The sequence below is a fragment of the Arachis hypogaea genome, chromosome 12 (assembly GCF_003086295.3).
Source record: "Arachis hypogaea cultivar Tifrunner chromosome 12, arahy.Tifrunner.gnm2.J5K5, whole genome shotgun sequence".
Lineage (NCBI taxonomy): Eukaryota > Viridiplantae > Streptophyta > Magnoliopsida > Fabales > Fabaceae > Arachis > Arachis hypogaea.
The window spans coordinates 51,380,693-51,390,774 of NC_092047.1; the positions used below are offsets into that span (position 1 = coordinate 51,380,693).

The 10,082-nt window shown below is 37.9% G+C and overlaps 1 non-coding gene across 1 annotated transcript; it reads left to right on the forward strand.

The window, feature by feature from the left end:
* Window positions 1–6,291: 6,291 nt before the first annotated feature.
* On the forward strand, window positions 6,292–6,399 carry LOC112731957 (small nucleolar RNA R71). Its single transcript, XR_003167704.1, has one exon. It is a non-coding gene; the product is annotated as a small nucleolar RNA R71 (small nucleolar RNA).
* The last annotated feature ends 3,683 nt before the right edge of the window (window positions 6,400–10,082 follow it).

The following is a 10,082-nucleotide window of genomic DNA, read 5'->3' on the forward strand; positions in this document are numbered from 1 at the left end:
TGCAATTCATTGGTGAGAGTTTCAGATAAGCGTATAGAGATGCGTTCATTCCTCCTGAACCTCTGCTTTCCTATTGTCTTCATCCAATCATTCATACTCCTTTCTATGGCAAGCTGTATGTTAGGCATCACCATTGTCAATGGCTATATCCTGTCCTCTCAGTGAAAATGGTCCAATACGCTGTCACTGCATGGTTAATCATCTGTCGGTTCTCGATCATACTGAAATAGGATCCATTGATCCTTTTGCGTCTGTCACTACGCCCATCACTCGCGAGTTTGAAGCTCGTCGCAGCCATCCCTTCCCAGATCCTACTCGGAATACCACAGACAAGGTTTAGACTTTCCGGATCTCAAGAATGGCCGTCCATGGATTCTAACTTATACCACGAAGACTCTGATTAAGGAATCCTAGAGATACTCCTGTAATCTAAGGTAGAACGGAAGTGGTTGTCAAGCACACATTCATAGGTTGGGAATGATGATGACTGTCACGATCATCACATTCATATTGAGGTGCGAATGAATATCTTAGAATCGGAATAAGCTTGAAGTGAATAGAAAAATAATAGTACTTTGTATTAATTCATGAGGAACAGCAAAGCTCCACACCTTAATCTATGGTGTGTAGAAACTCTACCGTTGAAAATACATAAGAACAAGGTCCAGGCATGGCCGAATGGCCAACCTCCCAAGGAGGGTTCAATCATCAAAACATGATCAAAATATGATCCGAAGATGTAAATACAATAGTAAAAAGTTCTATTTATACTAAACTAGTTACTAGGGTTTACAGAAATAAGTAAATGATGCAGAAATCCACTTCCGAGGCCCACTTGGTGTGTGCTTGGGCTGAGCATTGAGCTTTACACGTGTAGAGACTTCTCTTGGAGTTGAACGCCAGTTTGTAACCTGTTTTTGGCGTTTAACTCCACTTTGCAACCTGTTTTTGGTGTTTAACTCCAGAATGCAACATGGAACTGGCGTTGAACGCCAGTTTGCATCATCTAAACTCGAGCAAAGTATGAACTATTATATTTTGCTGGAAAGCTCTGGATGTCTACTTTCCAACGCAATTGAGAGCGCGCCATTTGGAGTTCTGTAGCTCCAGAAAATCCACTTTGAGTGCAGGGAGGTCAGAATCCAACAGCATCTGCAGTCCTTCTTCAACCTCTGAATCTGATTTTTGCTCAAGTCCCTCAATTTCAGCCAGAAATTACTTGAAATCACAGAAAAACACACAAACTCATAGTAAAGTCCAGAAATGTGACTTTTATTTAAAAACTAATAAAATATACTAAAAACTAACTAAATCATACTGAAAACTATGTAAAAATAATGCCAAAAAGCGTGTAAATTATCCGCTCATCACAACACCAAACTTAAATTGTTGCTTGTCCCCAAGCAACTGAAAATCAAATAGGATAAAAAGAAGAGAATATACTATAAACTCCAAAATATTAATGAAACTTAGCTCCAATCAGATGAGTGGGACTAGTAGCTTTTTGCCTCTTGAATAATTTTGGCATCTCACTTTATCCATTGAAGTTCAGAATGATTGGCATCTATAGGAACTTAGAATTCAGATAGTGTTATTGATTCTCCTAGTTCAGTATGTTGATTCTTGAACACAGCTACTTTATGAGTCTTGGCCGTGGCCCTAAGCACTTTGTTTTCCAGTATTACCACCGGATACATAAATGCCACAGACACATAACTGGGTGAACCTTTTCAGATTGTGACTCAGCTTTGCTAAAGTCCCCAATTATAGGTGTCTAGGGTTCTTAAGCACACTCTTCTTTTTTTGCTTTGGACCTTGACTTTAACTGCTCAGTCTCAAGTTTTCACTTGACACCTTCACGCCACAAGCACATGGTTAGGGACAGCTTGGTTTAGCCGCTTTGGCCAGGATTTTATTCCTTTAGGCCCTCCTATCCGCTGATGCTCAAAGCCTTGGATCCTTTTTATTACTCTTGCCTTTTGGTTTTAAGGGCTATTGGCTTTTTGCTCTTGCCTTTTGGTTTAAAGAGCTTTTGACTTTTTCTGCTTGCTTTTTCTTTTTCTTTCTCTTTTTTTTTTCGCTATTTTTTTCTCTTTTTTTTTTCTGCAAGCTTTTGTATTCACTGCTTTTTCTTGCTTCAAGAATTATTTTTATGATTTTTCAGATAATCAAATAACATTTCTCCTTTTCATCATTCTTTCAAGAGCCAACATATTTAACATTCATGAACAACAATATCAAAAGACATATGCACTGTTCAAGCATTCATTCAGAAAACAGAAAGTATTGTCACCACATCAAAATAATTAAACTAATTTCAAGGATGAATTCGAAATCATGTACTTCTTGTTCTTTTGTTTTTAGAACATTTTCCATTTAAGAAAGGTGATGGATTCATAGGGCATTCATAACTTTAAGGCATAGACACTTAGACACTAGTGATCATATAGTAAAGACACAAACATAAATAAAACATAAAGCTCAAAAATCGAAAAAAAGTAAAATAAATAGACAAGGAGATTAAGGAATGAGTCCACCTTAGTGAGGGTGGCATCTTCCTCTTCTTGAAGAATCAATGGTGCTTTTGAGCTCCTCTATGTCTCTTCCTTGTCTTTGTTGCTCCTCCTTCATAGCTCTTTGATCTTCTCTAATCTCATGGAGGATGATGGAGTGCTCTTGGTGTTCCACCCTTAGTTGTCCCATGTTGGAACTTAATTCTCCTAGGGAGGTGTTGATTTGCTCCCAATAGTTTTGTGGAGGAAAGTGCATCTCTTGAGGCATCTCAGGGATTTCATGGTGGGGAATTTCCTCATGCTCTTGTTGAGGTCCATGATCTCTTATTTGTTCCATCCTTTTCTTAGTGATGGGCTTGTCCTCTTCAATGAGGATGTCTCCCTCTATGGCAATTCCAGCCGAATTGCAGAGGTGGCATATGAGGTGAGGAAAGGCTAACCTTGCCCAAGTGGAGGACTTGTCAGCCACCTTGTAAAGTTCTTGAGGTATAATCTCATGAACTTCCACCTCCTCTCCAATCATGATACTATGGATCATGATGGCCCCGTCTATAGTAACTTCAGACCGGTTACTAGTAGAAATGATTGAGCGTTGAATGAACTCTAGCCATCCCCTAGCCACTGGTTTGAGGTCATGCCTTCTTAGTTGAACCGGCTTGCCTCTTGAGTCAATTTTCCATTGAGCTCCTTCCTCACATATGTCTATGAGGACTTGGTCCAACCTTTGATCAAAGTTGACCCTTCTTGTGTAGGGGCGTGCGTTCTCTTCCATCATTTGCAAGTTGAACGCCAGCCTTACATTTTCCGGACTGAAATCTAAGTATTTCCCCCAAACCATGGTAAGCCAATGCTTCGGATTCGGGTTCACACTTTGATCATGGTTCCTAGTGATCCATGTGTTTGCATAGAACTCTTGAACCATTAAGATCCCGACTTGTTGAATAGGGTTGGTGAGAACTTCCCAACCTTTTCTTCGAATCTCATGTCGGATGTCCGGATACTCATTCTTTTTGAGCTTGAAAGGAACCTCAGGGATCACTTTCTTCTTGGCCACAACTTCATAGAAGTGGTCTTGATGGACCTTTGAGATGAATCTCTCCATCTCCCATGACTCAGAGGAGGAAGCAATTGCCTTCCCTTTCCACTTTCTAGAGGTTTCTTTGGCCTTAGGTGCAATATATGGTTATGGAAAAACAAAAAGCTATGCTTTTACCACACCAAACTTAAAATGTTTGCTCCTCCCCGAGCAAAAGAAGAAAGAAAGTAGTAGTAGAAGAAGAAGAATGGAGGAGAAGGAGAGGGGTGTGTATTCGGCCAAGGGAAGAAGAAAGGGTTATGTTGTGTGAAAATGAAGAAGGAAAGAGGGGTTTATATAGGGGTGGGATGGGAGTTAGGGTTCAGCCATTAGGGTTGGGTTTGGGAGGGAAAATAGTTTGAATTTTGAAGGTAGGTAGGGTTTATGGGGAAGAGAGGATGGATGTGAGTGGTGAAGAGGTGATGGGAAATAGTGATTGAGGTGATTGGTGAAGGGTATTTGGGGAAGAGAATTATGAAAAGGAGTGAAGAGGAGAGAAGAAGTGGTGGGGATCCTGTGGGGTCCACAGATCCTGAGGGGATTCTGTGGGGTCCACAGATCAAGTGGGGTCAAGGACATAACATCCCTGCTCCAGTTAGGCGTGAAAAACGCCCTTGCTGTGCAATCCTGGCATTTAATGCCAGACTGTTGCTTGTTTCTGGCATTAAACGCCCAAATGTAGCCTGTTTCTGGCGTTTAACGCCAGGCAGATGCTTGTATCTGGCGTTAAACGCCAGCTTGGTGCCTGTATCTGGCGTTAAACGCCAGATAGATGCTTGTTTCTGGCGTTTAAACTCCAGACTGCTCTCCTCCAGGGTGTGCTATTTTTAATGCTATTTTTCATTCTGTTTTTTATTTTTTAGTAGTTTTTGTGACTTCACATGATCATCAACCTAATAAAACACGAAATAACACAAGGAAAATAAAATAGATATGATTAAATAACATTGGGTTGCCTCCCAACAAGCGCTTCTTTAATGTCAATAGCTTGACAGTGAGCTCTCATGGAGCCTCACAGATGTTCAGAGCATTGTTGGGACCTCCCAACACCAAACTTAGAGTTTGAATGTGGGGGTTCAACACCAAACTTAGAGTTTGGTTGTGGCCTCCCAACACCAAACTTAGAGTTTGACTGTGGGGGCTTTGGTTGACTCTGCAGTGAGAGAAGCTTTTCATGCTTCCTCTCTATGGTTACAAAAGGAGATCCTTGAGTTTTAAACACAAGGTTGTCCTCATTCAGTTGAAGGGCCAACTCTCCTCTGTCCACATCAATCACAGCTCTTACTGTGGCTAGGAAGGGTCTTCCAAGGATGATGGATTCATCCTCATCCTTCCCAGTGTCTAGGATTATGAAATCAGCAGGGATGTAAAGGCCTCCAACCTTTACTAACACGTTCTCTACTTGTCCATAAGCCTGTTTTCTTGAGTTGTCTGCCATCTCTAATGAGATTCTAGCAGCTTGCACCTCAAAGATCCCAAGTTTCTCCATTACAGAGAGTGGCATTAAGTTTATTCCTGACTCCAGGTCACATAGAGTCTTCTCAAAGGTCATGGTACCTATGGTACAGGGTATTAAGAATTTGCCAGGATCCTATTTCTTTTGAGGTAATTTCTGCCTGTCCAATGCATTCAGTTCATTGGTGAGCAAGGGAGATTCATCTTCCCAAGTCTCATTACCAAATAATTTGGCATTCAGCTTCATGATTGCACCAAGGTACTTAGCAACTTGCTCTTCAGAAATTTCTTCATCCTCTTCAGAGGAAGAATACTCATCAGAGCTCATGAAGGGCAAAAGGAGGTTCAATGGAATCTCTATGGTCTCTAGATGAGCCTCAGATTCCTTTGGTTCCTCAAAGGGGAACTCCTTATTGGTCACTGGACGTCTCAGGAGGTCTTCCTCACTAGGATTCACGTCCTCCTCTTCCCTTGTAGGTTTGGCCATGATGGTCAAATCAATGGCCTTGCACTCTCTCTTTGGATTCTCTTCTGTATTGCTCGGAAGAGTACTAGGAGGAGTTTCAGTGATTCTTTTACTCAGCTGGCCCACTTGTGCCTCTAAATTTCTAATGGAGGACCTTGTTTCATTCATGAAACTCACAATGGCCTTAGATGGATCAGAGACAATATTTGCTAAGCTAGGTGGATTCTACTCAGAATTCTCTGTCTATTGCTGAGTGGATGATGGAAAAGACTTGCTATTGCTAAACCTGTTTCTTCCACCATTATTAAAGCCTTGTTGAGACTTTTGTTGATCCTTCCATGAGAAATTTGGATGATTTCTCCATGAGGGATTATAGGTGTTTCCATAGGGTTCACCCATGTAATTCACCTCTGCTATTGCAGGGTTCTTAGGATCATAAGCTTCTTCTTCAGAAGAGGCCTCTTTAGTACTGTTGGATGATTCCTTCAATCCATTCAGACTCTGAGAGAGCATATTGACTTGCTGAGTCAATATTTTATTCTGAGCCAATATGGCATTCAGAGAATCAATTTCAAGAACTCCCTTCCTCTGAGGCGTCCATTACTCACAGGATTCCTTTCAGAAGTTTACATGAACTGGTTATTTGCAACCATGTCAATGAGTTCTTAAGCTTCTGTAGGCGTTTTCTTTAGGTGAATGGATCCGCCTGCAGAATGGTCCAATGACATTTTAGATAATTCAGACAGACCATCATAGAATATATCCAGGATGGTCCAGTCTGAAAGCATGTCATAAGGACACTTTTTGGTCAGTTCCTTGTATCTCTCCCAAGCTTCATAGAGGGATTCACCTTCTTTTTGTCTGAAGGTTTAAACATCAACTCTAAGCTTACTAAGCTTTTGAGGAGGAAAGAACTTGGCTAAGAAAGCCGTGACCAGCTTATTCCAAGAGTTCAGGCTATCTTTAGGTTGAGAGTCCAACCATATTCTAGCTCTGTCTCTTACAGCAAATGGGAAAAGCATAAGTCTGTAGACCTCGGGGTCAACCCCATTGGTCTTAACAGTATCATAGATCTGCAAGAATTCAGTTAAGAACTGAAAGGGATCTTCGGATGGAAGTCCATAAAACTTGCAATTCTATTGCATCAGAGAAACTAATTGAGGTTTCAGCTCAAAATTGTTTGCTCCAATGGCAGGGATTGAGATGCTTCTTCCATGTAAATTGGAATTAGGTGTAGTAAAGTCACCAAGAATCTTCCTTGCATTGTTATTATTTTCGGCCATGTCTCCTTCTTTTTCGAAAATTTCTGTTAGATTTTCTCCAGAGAGTTGTACTTTAGCTTCCCTTAGCTTCCTCTTCAGAGTTCTTTCAGGTTCAGGATCAGCTTCAATAAGAATGTTCTTATCCTTGTTCCTGCTTATATGAAAAAGAAGAAAACAGAAAAGAAAATTTGGAATCCTCTATGTCACAGTATAGAGATTCCTTTATGTGAGTAGAAAAAGAAAAGAAATTCGAACACAGAAAGATAGAGAGGGTTCGGATTTTTAAGAAAAAGAGGAGTGTTAGTAGATAAATAAAATAATTAGAAGGAGATGAGAGAAAAGAATTTTCGAAAATTAAATAAATTAAAATAAAAATACTTTTGTTTTTAATTTAAAATTAAAATTAAAATTTCAAAAACTTAAAAAAATGAAATTAAATTAAAAGTTAAAACAATTAGTTAATTAAAAAGGAATTTTGAAAAAGAGGAAGGTGATTTTCGAAAATTAGAGAGAGAATTAGTTAGGTAGTTTTGAAAAAGATATGATTGAAAGAGTAAACTTTTAAAATCAAACAAAAAGTCAAGCAGTTAATTGAAAAAGATTTGAAAATCAATTTTTTGAAAAGATAAGAAGTTAGAAAAGATTTTGAAATTGATTTTGAAAAAGATGTGATTCAAACCTATTTTGAAAAAGATTTGAAAAATAAATTTAAAAAGATTTAATTTTGAAAATTAAAGTTGATTACTTGACTAACAAGAAACAAAAAGATATGATTTAAAATTTAAAGATTCAACCTTTCTTACTAGGCAAGTAACAAACTTAAAATTTTTGAATCAATCACATTAATTGTTAGCATTAATTTCGAAAATATGAAATAGAAATAAGAAAAAGATTTTGAAAATCAAAATTTAAAATTTTTCGAAAATATGAAAGAAAAAAATGAAAAAGATTTGATTTTTGAAAAAGATTTGAAAAAGATAGAATTTTTAAATTGAAAATTTGATTTGACTCATAAGAAACAATTAAATTTAAAAACTTTTGACTAAATCAAATCAAATTTTCAAAAATTATGAGAAGAAGAAAAGGGAAAGATATTTTTTATTTTTGAATTTTTAATGAAGAAAGAGAAAAACATCAAAAAGACTCAATGCATGAAAATTATGAATCAAAACAACTAATGCATGCAAGAACACTTTGAATGTCAAGATGAACACCAAGAACTTATTTTTGAAAAAATTTTTAAGAAAAGAAAAACATGCCAGACACCAAACTTAAAAATTTTTAATGTTGAGACACTAACAAATTGAAAATGCATATGGAAAACAAAAAAAGATACTAAACATAAAAATGCAAAGATCAAACAAAGCAAATCATCAAGAACAATTTGAAGATTAATAAAGAACATTTGATGAATTTTTAAAAATTAAAGAAAATTATAAAAGCATGCAATTGACACCAAACTTACAATTAGACACTAGACTCAAACAAGAAACATCAAATTATTTTTGATTTTATGATTTTGTTAATTTTTTTGGTTTTTTTCAAAAATTAGTTTGGGAAAAACGAAAAAGAAGAAATCTTTTTTTTGTATTTTTCGAAAATTAGACATAAAAATCTTAAAATTAAAATAAAATTACCTAATCTGAGCAACAAGATGAACCGTCAGTTGTCCAAACTTGAACAATCCCCGGCAACGGTGCCAAAAATATGGTGCGCGGAAATCGTGACGGTTCATTCCTTGGTAACAGCGTTGAAAACTTAATACACACGTTCATAATCTTAGTTCTTTGTCACAACTTCGCACAACTAACCAGCAAGTGCACTGGGTCGTCCAAGTAATAAACCTTACGTGAGTAAGGGTCGATCCCACGAAGATTATCGGCCTGAAGCAAGCTATGGTCACCTTGTAAATCTCAGTCAGGCGGATTCAAATGGTTATGGTGAATTGATAATTAAAATATAAATAAAATATAAATTAAAGATAGAGATACTTATGTAATTCATTGGTGAGAGTTTCAGATAAGCGTATAGAGATGCGTTCATTCCTCCTAAACCTATGCTTTCCTATTGTCTTCATCCAATCATTCATACTCCTTTCTATGGCAAGCTGTATGTTAGGCATCACCGTTGTCAATGGCTACATCCTGTCTTCTCAGTGAAAATGGTCCAATGCGCTGTCACTGCATGGCTAATCATCTGTCAGTTCTTGATCATACTGGAATAGGATCCATTGATCCTTTTGCGTCTGTCACTACGCCCAGCACTTGCGAGTTTGAAGCTCGTCGCAGCCATCCCTTCCCAAATCCTACTCGGAATACCACAGACAAGGTTTAGACTTTCCGGATCTCAAGAATGGCCGTCCATGGATTCTAACTTATACCACGAAGACTCTGATTAAGGAATCCCAGAGATACTCATTCATTCTAAGGTAGAACGTAAGTGGTTGTCAGGCACGCGTTCATAGGTTGGGAATGATGATGACTGTCACGATCATCACATTCATATTGAGGTTCGAACGAATATCTTAGAATCGGAATAAGCTTGAATTGAATAGAAAAACAATAGTACTTTGTATTAATTCATGAGGAACAGCAGAGCTCCACACCTTAATCTATAGTGTGTAAAAACTCTACCGTTGAAAAAACATAAGAACAAGGTCTAGGCATGGCCGAATGGCCAGCCTCCCAGGGAGGGTTCAATCATCAAAACATGATCAAAAGATGATCCAAAGATGTAAATACAATAGTAAAAAGTTCTTCTTATACTAAACTAGTTACTAGGGTTTACAGAAATAAGTAAATAATGCAGAAATCCACATCCGGGGCCCACTTGGTGTGTGCTTGGGCTGAGCATTGAGCTTTACACGTGTAGAGGCTTCTCTTGGAGTTGAACACTAGTTTGTAACCTGTTTCTGGCATTTAACTCCACTTTGCAACCTGTTTCTGGCGTTTAACTCCAGAATGCAACATGAAACTGGCGTTGAACACCAGTTTGTGTCGTCTAAACTTAGGGAAAGTATGAACTATTATATATTGCTGGAAAGCCCTGGATGTGTACTTTCCAACTCAATTGAGAGCGCGCCATTTGGAGTTCTGTAGCTCCAGAAAATCTACTTTGAGTGCAGGGAGGTCAGAATCCAACAGCATCTGCAGTCCTTCTTCAACCTCTGAATCTGATTTTTGCTCAAGTCCCTCAATTTCAGCCAAAAATTACCTGAAATAAAAAAAAATACACAAAATCATAGTAAAGTCCAGAAATGTGATTTTTATTTAAAAACTAATAAAAATATAATAAAAACTAACTAAATTATA